Here is a 19,194-nt window from a genome sequence, read left to right on the forward strand (position 1 = left end):
TAATTTATCAAGGTCTTAAATTACCTGTATTTTATTTATCCTTTGAAAATTTCACAGTTTATACAATGAAATACAATCATACCCACCCCCAAATTTCCACTTCCACTCCCACAGATATCTTCCCACACACCCTCCTTCTAATTTCATATTCTTAAAAATTAAGTAACCCACCAGGTCCAGTTACTGCTGCCCACGTGTGTTGGCTTTAGAGCCGGCTCCACACCAGTGGCTGCACCCTCCTTATGTGTGTGTGCTTCCATCCCAGCACAGCCTTGTGGGCGTGTCCACTGCTAACGCTTGAATGTCCCCTCCAAAATCCTTGCTGTGATTTGACCATTGTACCATCTGAGAGTGTGACAGCATTGGGAGGCGGGGTCTGTGAAGAAGAGCTCAGACCATGGAGACCCCCCTCCTCCGCCCAGAGCTATAGGAAGAAGCGGCTACCGCCTTGGATTTTCTCTACCTCTGTGATTGTGAGGAAGCAAGCTTCCGTTGTCTGTAGGTCACTCTCTCTGTGCTGTTCTTTTAGATCACCACAGAACTGACAGAGACTCTGTCTCACCACTCCTCGTGACGTGGAAATCAAGGCACCCTGGGATTACGCTTCTCTGTTAGAAATGCAATCCTCTAAACACAGGATGTGAACGTGTGGGTGGGCAGTTAAGTTCTGATCACAGGAGGCTAATGCTCGCAGAGAACCAGTAAGGTTAAGTGCAAATTTAAATCAATATGAAGTTCATTTCAAATACCCCTTTGCCCGTTGCGAAAATATGCTGTGTTTATTATGGTTCTAGAAATTTCGGACTTGGGTTGGTTTGGGTGAACTTACTACACCACAAACTGACTCCACTACTCCAGCAATGCTGCTTTTATAAGCCACCAGTGGTAGCTACCCTGTATGCCATCCTGTGCAACCACATGCACTGTGACTCACAGTGACGCCTGCTTGGTTTCCCACAGATCTGCTCTCCAGACCAAAGCACTGTTGCATGGAGACGGTGGCTACTGGGAGAAGGCTTTTTCATGCCGTACCAGAAAGACTCCAGAGGGTCCCTCGCTGCCCCGTAGTGTCTACTTTTCCTTGCAGATACACCTGTTCTGTGTGCTGGAGATGGTCAGGCAGGTTGTTATGTGCCATTGGCCTGTGCCAGGCACGAAGGGTAGAGGAGTGGACTTCCTGGGGCTGTACAAACCTCATATCCCTGGGATAGGCGAAACTGTCCAGTTTCAGAGTGTGATAGTAATGTTAGAATCTCTGCTTATTTGGAGAATAACTTCACGCCTCACTTCTCATAGACGATAGATCCGCATGTTTGGATAGACTCTTTTGGGACAGTTTTAGAGTTCCAGAAAACATAGGCAGAGTTTAGATTCTGTGTGTAGCCGACACTTCTTTCTCTCTTAGTAATACTCTACAGTAGGACGGCTTGTCACATTCAACAAACGGTGACATACTGCTAGTGACTAAAGACCATCATTCTAGCACCCTTAATTCCAACCTAAGACCTTTTGCTATTCCAGGGTCTCAGCCAGAAAGCCGCACGTACAAAGTTCTCTGGGCTGTGGCATGCTCTCACGCTTTCCTTATTTCAGGAGCTCATGACAGTTTTAATGAGTACCAGGGAGGCGGTTCACAATCTGTGCCCCTGTTGGGACTCGTCTGATGGTTTTCTCCATAGAGTGGGTCTACAGGATGCTTTTAGAGGAAGACTACAGTGACCACACATGCTGTCAGGTGCACACACCATCAGTGTGACTTAGGACTGGGATGCTGATCTTGACTGCAGGCTGGGGAGTGCTTGTCAGGTATGTCTGCTATTAAAGCCTCTCCCTCGCTGCCCTTCTGCATCGTCTCCTTGGAAGGAAGTCATTGTGTACAGTCCTGATTAAAAGAGAGACTTGCTGCTTTACTTCTCCATGAGAACAGAGCATCTGTGAGAATCAGTCATTCATGATTCTGCCCGAGAGATTTGTCTTTTTATCCAATCATCTATATCAGTATAAATTCACAGATATACATTTTACAATATAACACAATGCAATATAATACAATACTACTTTGTTACTCAAATTGTTCTGGCTTTGGAACACACACATATACACGCGCACATACACGTGTACATGCATGCATACACTGTATATAGTCCTGAAGAAGGAAGTCAACAGACGAAAATATGTATTGTCTTCCTCAATGGGTGTCATTTATGTCCTTCACTCATTGAATAAACTTCTGTCGATGAGAACCTAAAAACTGGTGTTGTATTTTAATGTGTTAAGATCAGAAAGGAATGAAAGAAAAAGGAAAGGCAACCCTGAGGGACGCATCTTCCCGGCTGGCTCAGGCAGCATGGGACTCAGCCTTATAGACTCACCTTTCCGTCCCCCACCTTCCCATCCTCACCTGCCCCCCCCCCCGTGGCGGCCATCTCTCCTTTGGCAATGATAAGCCTCTCTCCATCGATGCCCTTTGGCTTCCCGAATCTCCCTCCTTGGGTTTGGACTGCTGCCATTTATTTTAATCCACATAGCATGCTCTTCCTGCAGAACAACTTTTGCATCTCTAAGCTCCTCATTTTGAAATATCGGATACTTGCTCCCAACGCTACATTTTTATATGTTTTTAATGCCTGTTCTTTGACTGATGCATTTCTACAGCTGCCAGACCATCTTGCTGCACTTGCTTCACAGAACTAAATGAAGAATTATTGGTTATGGCTTTTTCCTTATACAGCTGATTCTGGGAAGGCCTCTGTGGTGGTTTCAGTAGGGTTGGCCTCCATGGGCTTAGTCCCCAGCGAGTGGCACGTTCTGAAAGAATTAGAAGGATTGGGAGGTGTAGCCTTGCTGGAGGAAGTGTGTCCCTGAGAGTAAACTTTGAGGTTTCTAAAGTCCACGGGCCTAGAATCTCTCTCTGCTTGCGGATCAGGATGTAGGTCTCACCTACTGCTCCAGTGCCAGGCTTGCCAGCATGCTTCCTGTCATGATGATGATGGACTGAGCCTCTGAAACTGTAAAGTTAGCCCTAATTAAATGCTTTGTCAAATAAGAGTTGTCATGGTCATGCTGTCTCCTTTTAGCAATGGAACTGTGACTGAAGCAGGACGTTAGCTCTTAGAGCTGTCGCTTCCCTCCCAAGGCTCTGGGGCCGAGGTCTGTGGGAAAGGCGCACTCTCAAGAAGAAAGCGTCAATAAGGTGATGTCGTGTGTGAGGTGAGGCACAGCTGGAGCCCACACTGGATACAGATTCCAGCTGTTTTGGTGAGCTAAGACCACAATTCCGGCTTGTCACTCAGGGGAAGCCCCGAACATACTAGAGCCTCGGTTTCCCCAATGATTCAAAGAGGTGGACATGAATAAGTAATTCTAAAAGTATATTTTGATGATGCACTTGAGTAAAGAGGTTTCTTAGGAGGCATGAGTTAAGATCTGATTATCAAATGAGCAATATGTTTTGCATGTGCGGAGGTGGCTCACGTCTCAGTTTGGGTCCTGTCCACAGTCTGTAGCTAGGAGCATGTCAAACTCTTAAAAGCCTTGCCCTCCGTGTATGTGGGATAGGATCTGTTCAGTCACATGGCCTCCATGGTCGCCCCAGCCCGATGTCCTCTAGGGCTGAGTACTCACAATGCCTCTCACTTTCTGTGATTTCAACGTGAGAGTTGCAGCGCTCCAGGCCACAGCTGCAGCTTTGCAGACCTGGCGTCCCCTACCCTGCGACATCATGAAGTTGCCACTCTGGCTCTAACTCAGGTGAGCCGCAGGCAGGGAGTGGGGTTGCTTTCCCTAAAAGCGGGAGACCCAGGGGTCTGGGTCTCTCTTCATTGAATGCCTACTCGCCTCATCCCGTTCCGCTGCACTTGATTTAGAGAGTAGCGTGGGAAAGAACATGGTCATCTTCTCCCTGTTTAGTGCTTTTAAACATCAACAGACAACCACTTCTGCACACAAATGATGGAGACAGTTGACTTTACTCACAGGGAAAATAAATGAACCTCTGCAGTATTATTTGTTGACTAATTTTAAAAGTTGAAGGATTTTTTTTAACCACATTATTATTTTCTGGTAGGTATCAAGTCTGCCATTGAAAGGCAGTAGCAATACGCTGACTTTCCTCACTTAGCAAACTTCCCTCCACTTGTTCTAAACCAGTGGTTCTCAACCTTCCGAAGGCTGTAACCCTTTAATACAGTTCCTCATGGTATGGTGACCCCCCAATCATCAAATTATTTTTGTTGCTCCTTCATAACTGTCATTTTGCTACTGCTCTAAATCATAAATTTGCATTTATAAATCATAAATTTGATTTGTAGGCTATCTGATATGGGCCCCTAATGGTTGAGAACACAGGCTGAGAACCTCTGCTCTGAACTACCAGACATGAGATCCGTTTGTTCTCTTTGTTAGAGGGGAAGGTGAGAAAGAGGCCTGGCTCCTATCAAGGGTGGGATATGTTAGGTATAAATGTGGACTATTTCTCTGCCTCTACATGAGGTCACTTTCTTCTGTGAAATCAGTGTAAAGCAACCTCAAGAATTTCTGGTCACTTCCAAGCACTAAAGGCCCTTTGGTCAGTAATGAATGAACCAGTCCAATGTAAATGTCAAAGTGTGAGTTTCACTTAAGGTCCCAACACTTCACCTTCTCAGGACTAAGCTTAGACAAACTTGCTCACTGCCTCCAGTGTGGTTAGGAGGAGTTAGTCTCCTTTTTCTCTTCCCTCACACTTATTTATCTTTGTGCATCTCCCAGCCCATACTTCGGATCCTTGCAGGGTTGGCACACGTGGGCCAGGAGCAGAAGCGGAGCCTGGGCAATACCGATGTGAGTGGGTGCCAGGCGTTCTGGACCTTTAGCAGGCGCCCGGCCGCCGGAGCTGTCCCCTTTTCAAGGGCTCCTTCAGGGACTTTCTGGATACGCTTTCTTGTACCCCAGCCCTGACACCTGTGGATCCCTCTGGAGCACGGACTTATGGAGTCACCTCTTCTAACTACCAGAGTTCCTTTTGTTCGTTCTGCTGTCTTTTTCTAGCAGTCTTCTTCGCATGGGCCCAAACTGCAGCTTGGAAAAAACCCAACTTTGCAAGGGAAGAAGACTTTATTCTGACTCATGGTGTAGGGATAGCCCATCACAACGAGGAAGGAGGCGTGGCTTGACGGAAGGAGTGCCAATCAGGAAACCGATAGCTGGAGCTGAGTTGGGGTCGCTGTTCTCTGACCTTACTCCTACAGTCCAATACTGCCGGCTAGTCCTCATGATGTCCCAGAGATTCCACAACCTTCCCGAATAGCACCGCCAGCTGGGAACCAGATGTTCCCACACGTGAACCCGTGGGCGACATTTTACATCTAAACCACAACAGCTCCTGGCAGCTATAGGCTCACATGTTCATGTCAAGTTCAAGATTCCCCGTAGTCCTAACAGTGCCAACACTGTTCAAAAGTCTTTCGCGACTCAAGGCAGTCTGCTAGTTGTGAGCCTGTAGGGCTGAGGCATCTGCTACACCCGCCCCCCCCCCCCCCCCCCCGCCCCCCCCCCCGCCAGGAGCCCCGTGGCTGGAGCTGCTTGGTCCTTGCTTCTTTTAATTGGATGACTCTTCCATTTCTCCACACTTGTCAGTTGTCTTAACATCCACATTGCGATTTCTGATCTCACCCAATCTTCAGAATAGACCTGATTTTCCCCCCTTAGGGTGACCCTCTCTATCCACGGTGTCACAGAGGGGCAGATTCTGAGTCATTGTCTTATCCCTGAATCCATGGGGCACTCTCCTCTTAGATGGAGCCTCATATTCCTTGGCACATGATCTGTGCGGCTCTATCCATGGCCTCCATAAACTCTGAGATCTCTGCAGTCTCCAGTCCCAGTGCGATCTCTTCTCTCTTGCCTTCAGAAGAGGAGCCAGAATTCCTTTGTCCTTAACTTAGCGAGTCAGATACTTGACTCCCTCTGGGAATTCTGCATGTGGGAGTTGAATCAGCCTTTTCCCCTGGGCTTTAGTGAGGCAGGTTTCGTTCACTTCTTCCATCTAAAGTGCAAGAGATTTGTTAAAAGCAAGTTCTTAAAAAAATCCTCTAATTTCCCAATTTCTGATGCTTTTATAATGGCCTTGATGTACAAGAGACAGTAGCACCCCCACAACTATTTTTTTAAAATCATCCTACAGTTTCCTTAAACTTCACTTTTAATATGCTGTCTAATGTTTAGAGATTTAAACAGTTGTAGGAATAAGCAGCCCATTATTACGCTTTGCATATAAGTATGCATTTGATCTAATACACATGGTTCAACTTTTGTTTTCTGTTAACAAGCAAATGTCTTAACCTTGTTAATTGAAAGACTAAAATGATAGTATTTTTAATACTCAAACATTCTGCCTTGCACAGGTCTGAATGGGTCCCTGGGCTTAGTCTCCACCTTCAAGGAGTTTTGTGATTGCATTTGATGAAATCGAAGCTCTAAAACTTTCTGAACACAAGAAAAGATTGTATAGAAAGTTGAAAGTTGGATATCATATTTCCCCCAGAGCATCAAGTCTACGTAGTGATGTAGACACAGTGAAGGACCTCGATGGGTTAGTGGCCGAGCAGTGGTAAACCTGCTTAGGTACGGAAACAGAGAACCTCTGCTCCTGGGTGTAAGATTTCATGGGGACCCTAGGTTTGTTCTATTGATCCATGTCTTGACTTTGTGAGCAGTGTGGTGAGTCTATTTGTTAGGCCAAACTGTAATGGAATTTCTTGTCACTAAGATGCAACTATCAATGCTATGGCTGATCTTAGACTCAGAACTCTCAGAGGGAACTCAGGGCAACTACCAGAAAGCCAATGTTGATCATGAATGCATGAATTCTGTGCTGGAGACATGTGACTCTGACATCTAAAGCTTAGCTCTTGTCATCTTGTCCTGTAGTCCTAATAAGTCCGTACCATTATATATTTCAGTCAGCAGCAAACACCCGACAAAGGCTTTGTGACCCCAAGCAACAGGTACAAAATTTGCAAACACTCTATGACTGAACAGCAGGTTTGATTGCTGTCTTCTCTCCCTCACTTGCTTCTTCCATAGCTGCTGATACTGAATATATGCTAGTTAATATGGTACTGGTTGCAAGGCACCTCAGAATCTAGTGAGGAATTCAACAGGAAGCTTACACAGTTCAAAGAGAAAAGGCCTGTGCATAGCAGGCTGCCAAACTATTTTCTAATAGAAAATTGAAATTTATCTGGGTGGTTTTAGAACCATGTGATTGCAATATGGAAAAAAATATTTAAAAACTTTAGAGGACTATGATATTATTATTAATAATATCTTCTTCATTGAGTCCTAACAATTTGGGATAGAGTATATGCAATTGTTAAGAATATTCATCCTACAAACCCTCCCTTTATATATTTTTAAATTTTATTTATTTATTCATTTATGTATGTATGTATGTATGTATGTATACAATATTCTGTCTGTATGCCTGAAGTCCAGAAGAGGGCGCCAGACCTCATTACAGATGGTTGTGAGCCACCATGTGGTTGCTGGGAATTGAACTCAGGACCTTTGGAAGAGCAGGCAATGCTCTTAACCACTGAGCCATCTCTCCAGCCCCCCTCCCTTTATATCTTGATATGGATAAAAAATTCATAAATGTAAAACAAGTGGGTTTTGTCTTAATATGAAAACAACTATTGGGTTCTTCGGAAAGGATGCAGATTAGGCATAAATATATTGTTTCTTCTTTCTACTAAATGTAGGTGGAGATCATTGTTTTTCACTTATTGGCTCCAGTGGGTTTCTATAGTTTTCAGATCTAGTTCTTCATTGATTATATGAAAAACTAAAGGGTATGCTTAGGAAAAAATGGATGCAGTGTGGTTTTCCATCACTGATAATTCTGTGCATAAAAGAATTCTAAGTGATATGAGATACTTTTGTCATTCATGTTCCAAGAGCTAAGGCTAGTGCAGACAGGCTAATACTGACTGGCTACTTCACAATGCTCCCTGTTTTTTTTTTTTTTGGTGTCAGCCACCGACCTTTTCTCAACATGCCAGTGCTGATTTTACCCATGATCTATCACTCAGTTACAAAGATTTAAAATCTCGTGATGGGTGTTTACTCCTGTTGTAAAATATCCCTAAGGGAACCGTGGACGTGGGTTTTCAATGGATCTGTAAGCATTTTTTAACAGTAAGAGCGGACGCTGAGGCCGTCCATTTCTGCAGCTACACGGGAGTAGTGAGGAGTCTCTGCTTTCCAAGTTTAAGGAGCTGACTTCAGATGCCATTCTGCATGGTGGTCTTTAAACCCACGAAGTAGTCCTGGCTTGTGCTGACTCGGAAGGACATCTTGTAAAGCAAACAGTCCTTCTGGAAGTATCACAAGCAAGTTTTGAACAATAGATCCTGTTGCATCTAAAATGTAAAAGATATTTTAATGAGTTCTTAGGAATTTAACACTATGTGTTTTGATCATGGTCATCCTTCAGCTACTCCCATATCTGCCCATATCTGCTCTCTCTGCCCTGCCGCCTTGCCCACCCAACTTTGAAGTTTCTTCTTCTTCCTCTCCCCCATCATGTCCTGAGGCTGACCTACCAAGGGTTACATAATCATAGAAATCTGACTGTCCTCCCAGCAGCTATAAAATGCCAATAGCTCTTCAGTTAGTGATGAGATTTTGTTTCCACCTCCCCTGTCAACTACATTCTAGGAATTTGGCTAGGGCTTCTTCAGGACTTGTGCATGCTCACAGTTGCTATGAGTTTGTTTGGGCAAATGCCCTGTTGTGTCTGCAAAACACTGCTTCCTGATGTTCTCCATTTCCTCCGGCTCTTAGAACCACTGACTGCTAAGATCCCTGGCCCTTGGAGGGAGTGTTGGGATGTGTAAGTCCCATTTAGGGGCGAGGACTCCACAGTCTCTCATTCTCTGAACATTGACCAGTTAAAGGTCTCTGTGTTAATTGTCATGTATTTATTGCAAGAAGCTTCTCTGATGACAGCTGACAGATGCACTGATGTTTGGGTATAGCCGTAAGTCATCAGAAGTCATTTTAATATTATGTCCATTTAACAGAACAATAGTATTTGGTTCTCCTCTAGGTCCTATGACCTGTCTAGCCACAAGTTCTTGGTGTTAACAGTGACAGGAATTGGGTCCATCTACTCTAGAAAATGGACTCTAGAAAACATGTTCTGTGGTCAAACATTTAAAAGAAAGAATGAAAGGAAGGAAGGAAGGAAGAAAAAGAAAAATGAGATTGTCTTATTCATACTGCAGTAGTTAGTAGGGAAAAAGAGATTACCCTATAATGGTCACAAAGAAGTTGCTACCATCTGGTTGCCTTGGCCAATTTTCTTTCTCCCCACTTCCAAATTGGGGTAAAAGGAAAACCTGCCAGCGAGGTCTATAAGGCAACCAAGTAGAAGACGGAGGAGGTTTGAAGCAAGCTCCCCTTTGTAGACAGAAATTTCTGTCCTGCCCTGTCCCATAGCTGTTCAGTCCCAAGGAAACACAGAGAAGCTTAAGTTAACTATAAATTGTTTGGCCTTTTACCTCAGGCTTATTATCAACTAACTCTCACAACCTACACAAAGAGCAGTCGACCTGGACAGTCCTGAAGCAGTTTAACATGGTTGCCACCTCCTCCTCCTCTTCTTTTTAAAATACCTTTTATTTATTCATTTGTCTATCAAAGTACAATATTATTTTGTTCTTATACATTTCAACTACTACCTTCCTCTTCCTCTTGATACACTCCAACAGGTCACTGCCTTAAAAGTTGTTGGAATTTGTGTGTTTGTGTATATGATCTCCTTTTTCTGCCTTGTCTGTGAAATATACTATTCTTTCTTTCTTGATCCAATCTGTCAGTAAGACTTTTCCCTAAGCTTTCTTGTTTGATTTTCTCAATTCTTCATTTCCAGTTACATTTCAGTTTGGCTTTTATTTTTTTTCAGAGGTTCTCTCTCTTCATATCTTGAGTTGTTTTTTTTTGTTATCCCCGCTCAACTGTTTGTGTTTTTGGGAGTCTTCAAGCATCTCTCCTTGTCCGCCTTAATCATATTTATAGGTACCATTTCAAAGTCCTTGCCTTGTGCATCAGCTAAGTTGCCTTTGTCGGGGGTTATTACAGTGGTGGTACCCACTGAGTCCAGACGCCTGCTGGAATTTGGACTGAGCTCGTTGGCCTGGCCTTGTGATGGTGACCGTGGTTGTAGTGAGCTCCTGAGAGCAACCGCCATACTGTGTGCAGAAAACAGCACTTTATAGTATTTGTCCCTTTTTTTTTGTTGTTTTTTCGAGACAGGGTTTCTCTGTGGCTTTGGAGCCTGTCCTGGAACTAGCTTTTGTAGACCATGCTGGTCTCGAACTCACAGAGATCTGCCTGCCTCTGCCTCCCGAGTACTGGGATTAAAGGCGTGTGCCACCCAAGACTGTGGCTCTTACAATCTTTCTGGATTACTAAGCCTTGTGAGGCAGAAGGGGTTAACACAGTTTATTCTCATGATATTTTATGTCTTGAGAGAGAAAAGTTGTGGAATAATGTATTTCATAGAAATGCTTCCTCGAAAACTTATGCTTTCTGCTGTGCACTTCTGCAGTTCCGTAAGTTAGAGAACTCATTTAATAAGCGTTCTCTCTATAAGAGTAAAATTCCCACCAGGCAGAGGTGGCACACACCTTTAACGCCAGCACTTCGGAGGCAGAGGCAGGTGGATCTCTGAGTTTTAGGTTAGTCAGGTCTACAGAGTGAGTTCCAGCACTAAACTAGGGCATCAGAGAGAAACCCTGTCTCAAAAAAAAAAAAAAAAAAACCAAAAACAAAAACAAAATTAAACCAAAGGGTTAAAAAAAGGCAGAAAAGAAAAGAATAAAGAAATCAGAATAAAGAAATCAAAAGTAAAAATCCTGCATGAGAAGTCATACAACTTGGGTGTTGCATCTATACTGGAACCAGGGGCTGTAGAGGCTGCGTGTAAAAGTATCATTGGCTGGACCTGTGAAAGGGTGAAGTCATGGAGAGGCATTAAGGACTCCAATGGCACAGACCGCCCCGACCCATCAGGCACCTTCCAACCCATCAGATACCTTCTTCTGCTGCATGATCTGATCAGAATCTGGGGCTGACAGGACGTCCCATCGTGATGAGTAGGGTGAGCATGGCCTGCCTAGAAAGAGCATAGGGAACAGACGGGCTGGACCACAGTGTAAAAGAAGATGGCCTGTGGTAGGAACAGGAAACTGGGAAGGATAGAATGGAGAAAGCAGGGTGTGGGGGGGTGGAATTTATAGTTTGTACGATGCAGCCATTTGCTAACATTTGTAAGAATGTTTGTGGAGATATTATATTGCGTTCTCTCTGAATTTGTGGCCCAAAAGCTACTGGTAAGTGTCAGTAAAGGAATCTCTTTATGCTGTGGTCCCCTGGGAGTCTGACACGGAGTCCTCCTGAACCTCTGCATGTTTGCCTTAGTCCCAAGCAGCTTTCTAATTCCTTTAAGGGGATAATGGCTTTCAGGAAAGCAGCATCCTGTGATCCTCAAGCATCTGCCTTCATCCCTGATGGAGCAACTCAGACAGGAGCCTGAGCGTCTCTCAAATTCGATTCCCCTGGAAATGCGAAAGTAGCACATCAAGTCAAGTAATTAGCTGTGGTTTTTTTTTTTTTTTTGGTTAAAGGTGTTACATTTGCAAGTTTGTACAATTTAGCAGCTGCGGGAAGGATTTTAAATGTGCTTGGTAGCAAGAAAGTTCAATTCAAATTATATGAAGATTGAAAAAAAATGCGATCTCAATGAAGCGTCTTCTGAGGAGCGATGGATGGAAGGTGGATCGCTCACTTCTTCATGTTCTATTAAGGGAAGTCATGTCCCCAAACACAAGTCTCTCCAGTGTTTGATGAAAACACGGTGTTCTCAAACCCGTCCCACATCTCTTCAGCAGTGATTTAAGGGCATGGGGAAGCAGTCCTCCAATGTTTTCCAAAGAGACGGGGATCTTTAAGGCTCTAAGAGTAGCACATGGAGCCACCAAGATGTTGCCTTGATTAAATTTGGGTTGATCATGGGCCATACTGAAAGGTGGGTGTGGCCCATCCACGGAGCCTGGGGATTGCCTAGGGAGAAAGACAACAGCCTGAGCTTGGTGCTTCAGGGGATGCTAATTATGCCCAGTGCTTTGCCCATGCTTTCTTTGGGCTCAGTCCTTTATAAGCATGTCCAGGAGTCGGGACGTGATGAGTAGAGGTGCCATCAGCTGTGACGATCCTTTCTATGATGGAAGCACGGATTGTTCTAGAATATGCGAGTCTGCTTCCAAAGTGTCCTTCCAGCTCTGGATCTGGGTTTGAGATGCAGTGACCGCCCCTTCCGAGTTAAGCGATTAAAGATGCCAGTTAGCAAGGCACATAGGTTTGAGCCAGCTTTCTGTATTTATCCTTCCAAAGGATTTGTTGGGGGTCAACTATCCATCATGCAACTATGCAGTGAGACTTTGGAAACCCCACAAGAGCCTGTTCTGCACTTGTGGGCCATGGCGAGGCAGAGAAGAATAAGTAGGAAATGCAGTAGAGTCACCAGGGCTAGGACGGGAGTGGCGGTGGGTGCTGTGGCTCGAATGGCCATCTCCTGAACTAGTGTCGGAATTTAGCAGTCATGGCCACTGCCTTAAACAGTGCGTAACTTCAAGAGATGACCAAGGCCATCCATTCTTGTGGAAACTAGTTCCAGAAAAAAAGCAGCCTAACTTGGTTCTCCCCTGCCTCACACGCAAGCCTTTTCATCAGAGTCCTGCCCAGGTGCAGCCTTCCCATCAGAGAGTTCTAGCCCCAAGAATGACAACTAAATTAATTATCATTGTTTATTCATTACATGGTCTGTGATAGTCTCTCAAAGTGGCAGAGACAGACAATGACCAGGGAGATATGGGCATTTGTAAAAACACCCAAGAGGAAATCAAGGCAGGCTTCTTGGTGGCAGTCGTGTCTCAAGGGAGCCTACCTGAGGGACAAACAGTAAAGATTTACTGCAAAGATTCTATTTAGAACAACCTGCCGATGGAAATGCTCAATCCAGAGCAAGTATTTGCACACTATGGAATTTACCATCTGCCTAAAGAAAAAAGAGGCCCATGAGAGAGGGAAGATGGCACGGGGTGACTTTTGATTATCAAGTTCTTTTGCTTATGAGACAGACTGCTCTTTCTCTAGGTCAGGGGATGGGGAATGAAGGCAAAGGGGTAGAAGTGGTGACCTTGAGGAGAAGACAGTGACCTGGGAATTATACGGCGTGTGAGGACAGAGGGCAGACTCCAAAGGGATTGAGGAGCTGGAAATGAAAGTTTGTTCTAGATCCGACACAAAACTGAGGAAGAGAACCAGCGTAGAGGGGGCTGAGTCCTCTGGGCTTGTCCAGTGACATGTATGAAGTGCTATCCACAAAGATAGGAAAAAGAGGAAGAACAGGTCTTGGGAAAAGATAAATGGATTATGAAGAAGTTGAACATTAAATGACGAGTATACAACAGGTGCTTAATAAGTATCTGTAGACTGAACCAGTGGGTAAAAGTTTGCAATCTGGGAAGGGGGCTTTCAGATGGAGATCTTGGGGAGAGAGTTTCTACTCTGAGGTCTTCAGAGTACAGATAAAAGTTAACTTTTGGGAGCTGCTGTTGAGGTTCAAGAGAAAGAGGGTGGAGAGGGGTGGAGGGTACAGGAACTAAATGCTGAGCAATACCAGCCTCCCAAGACAGGCGCACCAAGAAGCGGTCTCAGGAGGGCTTCTGTGCAGAGGGACATAAAGAGAGGGAAATTCAAGGGAAGGCTAGGAAGATGGTACAGTCAATAAAGGGTTTGCCGTGCAAATTAAGAGGTTTGATCCCTAATACCCATGTAAAGATTAGGTCAGCGATATGCCTTTAATCCTGTTTCTGGGAATGCAGAGACAGAGGCATCCCTGGGCCAGCTAGTCTGGTCTAATTGGAATTTCTGGGCTCAGGGAGAGGTTCTGCCTCAGACACTAAGGTGCAGAGTGATGGAGGACAACATTCAATGTCTACCTCTGGCTTCGGCTTCCATTTACCTCACTCCGGTTAGTGCATGCACACACATATGCACAACAGAAAGAGAGGAAGGAACAGGGGAAAAAAACTACTGAAAGAGGTAATAGAAAAAAAACCTTAAACTTCTGGTAGCCTGGAGGGCAGAAACTTTTGCTTAGTTTGTTTTTGGATACTGATACTGACTGAATCGTGTCTCCTCCTAACTCATAGTTTGAATCCTTATCCACTTCATGGGACTCTCTCCATAAGGAACCTGAGGAGGCAGTTAGGGATGAGGGAGTGATGTCGTGGGTCTCAGCAAGCCTGATCAAGAAGAAGTACCACCTCTTGCTCATTCTTCCCCTCTTTCCTCACTCTGTGATGAGCCAGCCGCACCGAGAAGCCGAGTTACCTGTGGGTTAGGAAGAGGGCCCCACTCTCAGATTTCAGTTTTCCTAACCAGAAGAAAGGAAATGCCTGCTGTTCCCTGTCTGTGATGTTTTCTGATGGCAGTCTGAGCTGACTAAGATAGTACCGGACAGCTCAGAGATGCTTGGTAAATAGAGTAATCAATATTGCTTCAGTGAGCTGAATGAATGTGTCATCCCTTGGCGTGGTTACAGACACACTACCCCTCAGTACAATGTGATGGTACCTCGGGGGGCGGGAGAGAAGAGGGGAACCTGCTAGCTAGGATGACGGTCCTGGGTGCTCAGGGAGAATGGGAGGCAGCCTTGGCTGTGACTAAATACAAGGGAAGGCTTAGAAAAAGGTTCAAAACTTAAATGTTCTGCTTGGCTTTTCTTCTTTACCCTTTGATGGGATTGGCTCTGAAGTTGGAGACAATTCTTGGCCAATTATTTGGTGTGTGTATGTGTGTGTGTGTGTGTTCGTGCGCAAGTCTCCTAACTGTAGATAAGTCTATCTGAATTTAAGTGTATTTAGCCATTGGCTATTGCACCACACAAAGGAATAGCACCCTAAGCTGACAATGTGATTCCTCGAGTAAACAATAGATGGAGGAGGGAGAAGGACACTGTGTGACAGTAACTGGGATAATTGCAGTTCATGTGTTACTCACAGCATTTGCCACGAAAGCCCTTTCTGAATTACCTTCTACCGCGTGCGATATAGGCAAATAGTATAAAACTTTGTAAGGTATTTGGAAAAAATAAAATTTCCAAGGAAATGTAAGATGAAAGAGACTGAATTCTCTTAAGCTGAGCATTACCTCCCAATCACTCACTGATCTGTATGTAATAAAGAGTAGCCGTTACGCTTGGCAGCCAAGAATTGGAATTATCTTCAAGCCACCATCAGGAAGACAGAGTAGATCTGAGGTCTCAGCTTATGAGAGGACTTTGGTTGAGCTACTGGCATACAATACTTTCTTTGTATTGGCAATAGAGCGGAGTGATAAGGCTTCACATCGCCTTCTGGTTCCTGTGCATCCTTGCAGGTTCCAAGCTTAACACTGCAGCACCCTCAAAGTCTACTGTAGCATGAGTAATAAAAACACAGAGTCAGATATTGGGGTTCAACCCGAAGATCAGAGAAGCAAAAACAATTAAGCCACTAGAGAAGTCTTACCTCTATCAAGGCTGGGCGACCACCAACTATGCAGACTAAGCCTCTTTCTCCTCCCATTTTATATTCCCTCTAGTGCTGGGATTAAAGGCGTGTGATTCCCTAGGACTGGGCTAAAGGTGCGAGCCACCACCACCTGGATTTGTTTCTGCACTGATCTTGTGTAGCCCAGGGTGGCCTTGAACTCATGGAGATCCACCTGCCTCTGCCTCCCAAGTGCTGGGGTTAGAAGTGTGTGTCACCGTTGCCTGATCTCTAGTGGCTTTAGCTTTGCCTCTGGTCTTCAGACAGGATTTATTTATCAAAATGCAAATAATATGCTCCCTACAGTCCACTATTCTGAAAAGGCCTTTGGATGAGAAAATCTTAGTAAAATTCAGGGGCTTCCAGGGAGTCTCACCACAGGCGGCACACTTTGACTGAGGAAATAACAACTCTACATCCTGTTGCTAGGGGAAGCGGATGCTGAAAGCCTAGTACCTGCATGGGTGCACTGTTATTTGGAAATGGGGTCCCAACTTGTAAGTGATCACCTGGGTTGGGTAAAAAATGAATCATCTATGGCAACAAAGCAGCTTGTAGGTGGGGATTGATTACAATAGGTGTGAAGGAATTCTCTGGTTGATTGGAATACTCAAATGTTCATACTTTTGATTGACATGGTTGTTAATGGTCAAATCTATCCATATTTGTCAGCCTGCGTACTTAACACATGCCCATTATATTGTATATGGAGTTGGCTTCCAAAACAAAACTCTAAGGTCAAAATCTTGGAGTCAATTAAAAGAGAAGCAATGCCCAAATTATCTTTAAAAGGAGGAGCCCTTGAGAAGGGAACTCATTATACTTCGGCTTAGAGGAAAACTGTATCAAATCAGGACTCAAAAGCATGTTCTTAGCTGGCATGTTCACTCACTTCTGTGATTCCAGTGCTTTGGAGGCTGCATCAGGAGGATCATCATGGGTGTAGAGCCATCCTGGGCTACACAGTGAGTTCCGGGATAGCCTGGGCTTCAGGCTGAGACTTTGTCTTAAAAAGAAAAGAGAGAAAATAAAAGCCAAAAGGGAAGGAAAGGACGAACACACACACACACTCTCTCTCTCTCTCTCTCTCTCTCTCTCTCTCTCTCTCTCTCACCATTTATAATCAGGGTAATGTTCAATCTGAACAGAGATAAACTTCCCATCTCGGTGCAGTTACCACGCTGGTCGTAGCTATGATGTGACTATGTCCTCATTCTACTTCTTTCATGTTTTTGTAGAGGGACAATGGTTTTGTAAATGTAAAAAGTCTTCTGTGTGGCTGGAGAGGAAGCAATGTCTGGTCCTTGTCCTGCCTGGTTAAGAACTAAAATGAAACGCTCTCTGGTGAATCATGCGGCCAAGCGTTGCCAGTTATGTGTCAAGATTGGATGAGTTTTGAAGTTGGATTTTATGGCTCCAGTTGCTGTGGCGGTAGGAAGATAGCATCCCAGAAAAAAAAAAAAAAGCAGTTGGCAAAGTACTGGATGGCCATGATCACGTGGGAAGTCAGTTTGCAGCGATGGCCATTTGGACAGATGGGATATCATTTTGTCATTTGAAGTATCAAGAAAGGAAATTAGCCCATATTTGGTGACCTAACAATGACCAGACAGGATGCTACGGATTCAAGTTCTCAGAGGCAGACCTTGCGTTTGAGTTTCTCCTCAGCGGGATGAGGTGATAAAAATGACTTCAGTTCAGGGAGGAAGATGATAAATGGCTAAGAACAACAGTCACTCCGAGGAGGGAGGGCTCGGGGGATGACCGTGAGGATATGGTGCTGCTTAGGCCAAACCCCAAGAAGGCACATGTGTTTTCTACCAAGTCAGGGAAGTGGATAGTCTAAGAAAAAAGAAGACAGGCTTTGGGGGGGTCTTTGGAACACGGGGTTCCATTTGCCTGCAGCCCAGGCTGCCTGTTGGAGGTGATAAACTAGAAAGGGCAGGTCTGCGAGAGAGGAAGGCCTTGGCTCTTAGGGAAGCTGGGGTTTGTGATGACGATGGAGCTTGGACAAGGTAGAACCTGCAGCAATGCAAAGTCAGGAATAGAAACCGGTGGTGGGACGAGGGAAGAGGTGGGGGAGGAAAGACACAGGAGGAGGGGTGCCTGGAAGGCTCCTTGGATGGGTGCGGTGAGAGGCGGCTGAAAGAGGCCGGGGAAGCACTGGGAAGGGAGAGAGCACAGAGCTATAGGCTCAGTTTTTGATTCTTGGCTGGCTATAGAAGGCAAAAGAGTGTCAGGCCCTAGAGGAAGTAGCGTGAGACAAACCCGTGTCCTGTCTTCACCTGGGCATGCCAGGAGGCCACAGCAGTCGAATGTGCTCAGTGTGGCAGTCAAGAGAGAAGAGAGAAACGAGAATCCAGGAGGAAATTGGTGGCTAGAGCACCACAGGACAATCAGCACGGTGCGCCATGCTTTCCCCACAACGCCTGGTCCTGGGAGCCTGAATGCTGTGCCAAAACTGTCTTTCTTGGGCTATCTCAGGCTAACCGCAATTATAGCCTTCTCCACAGCCAAAGTCCCTGAGATGATAGCTGCCTTCCCACCCTACCTTCCTCACAGGCCTCCACCCCACGTTTCTCTTTTCCATTCCAACTTTCCTTGGCTCTCTTGTCTTCTACTCTTTCTCCCTCCTTTCTTGCACACTCTTGTTTTGGACTGGCTTGGTAAATGGGTGGCAATGGTTGACCTACAAAAGATACCACTGGCACCAGGAGTCAACAGTATCTCCAACAAAGGGTTAACAACCATTCTTGGCGATGCTTACTTGCTTGTTTCTCTATGCAACTTGAACCCAGGCCTTCCCATATGCTAGGCGAGTGCATGTTAATACACACCGCTCCTCTCAATATGTATTTATATTAGGTATTTATGGCCATTGCAGATTGTTGAGGGGGCTGTGTTCTGATATTATAACTTTTAGTCTTGCCAAAAAAAAAAAAAAACAATGTGCAGTTATCTTTAGTCTTTTTTCTATCGCTTTCTTTGTACTGGCTCAGGTGCCACTCATAAATCTCCCAGTAACCACCTGGGGTCCTAGGGCCGGAGACTGGCCACTCCTGGCATTGTGATTAGCGTCACCTAATACCTAAGGTGGTGACTAACGTCTGGCAACAAAGGCTTCACCAGGCCTCCTGTGTCCTGGGAGCCAGGGTGAGGGCTTAGGCAGGGTACCTCATTCCTCTGCGTTGTGCTGTGGGGGAGAGATGAGCTGAGAACCAGGTGCATCCAGGCACAAGCACCGCTGGAAGAGACCTCTGTCTACAACCAATGCCTGAATGACTGGGAACTTGAGATCAGTTTAAAGCCAAGCTGCTTTATATTCCCAGCTCTCAGATGAAAATATCTTTGGGGGTATGTGTTTATGGACAGCAGTCAATGGGCTCTGGGTGGAGAGGGCCATGGGTTTGGTTAATGAGGTGGGGGAGTATTGCATTTCAGTTGGAAATGTATCCCTGGAATGCCAAAATATTTATTGCAAGGTCTGACCTCCTTATGCCACTGGTAGCGTGGCCGTTGAGCATCTCACTCAGAGGTGAGTGGGGCTAGAGTG

At 45.2% G+C, this 19,194-nt stretch overlaps 1 protein-coding gene across 4 annotated transcripts in view; it reads left to right on the forward strand.

Moving 5' to 3' along the window:
• Esr1 (estrogen receptor 1) overlaps positions 1 to 19,194 on the forward strand; it is a 343,514-nt gene that overhangs the window by 73,672 nt on the left and 250,648 nt on the right. Inside the window, exon 1 of one of the 4 annotated variants that reach the window (XM_050135644.1) lies at positions 18,791 to 18,995. The exons of the other annotated variants lie outside the window; for them this stretch is intronic. The gene's annotated coding sequence lies outside the window, so the exon portion shown is untranslated. Of the gene's footprint in view, positions 1 to 18,790; positions 18,996 to 19,194 lie in introns of those variants that run through there. 4 annotated transcript variants of the gene reach the window in all.

Source organism: Alexandromys fortis, unplaced genomic scaffold (genome assembly GCF_014885135.2).
Source record: "Alexandromys fortis isolate MF-2015 unplaced genomic scaffold, M_Fortis_MF-2015_v1.1 scaffold_23, whole genome shotgun sequence".
In the NCBI taxonomy this organism is placed as follows: domain Eukaryota; kingdom Metazoa; phylum Chordata; class Mammalia; order Rodentia; family Cricetidae; genus Alexandromys; species Alexandromys fortis.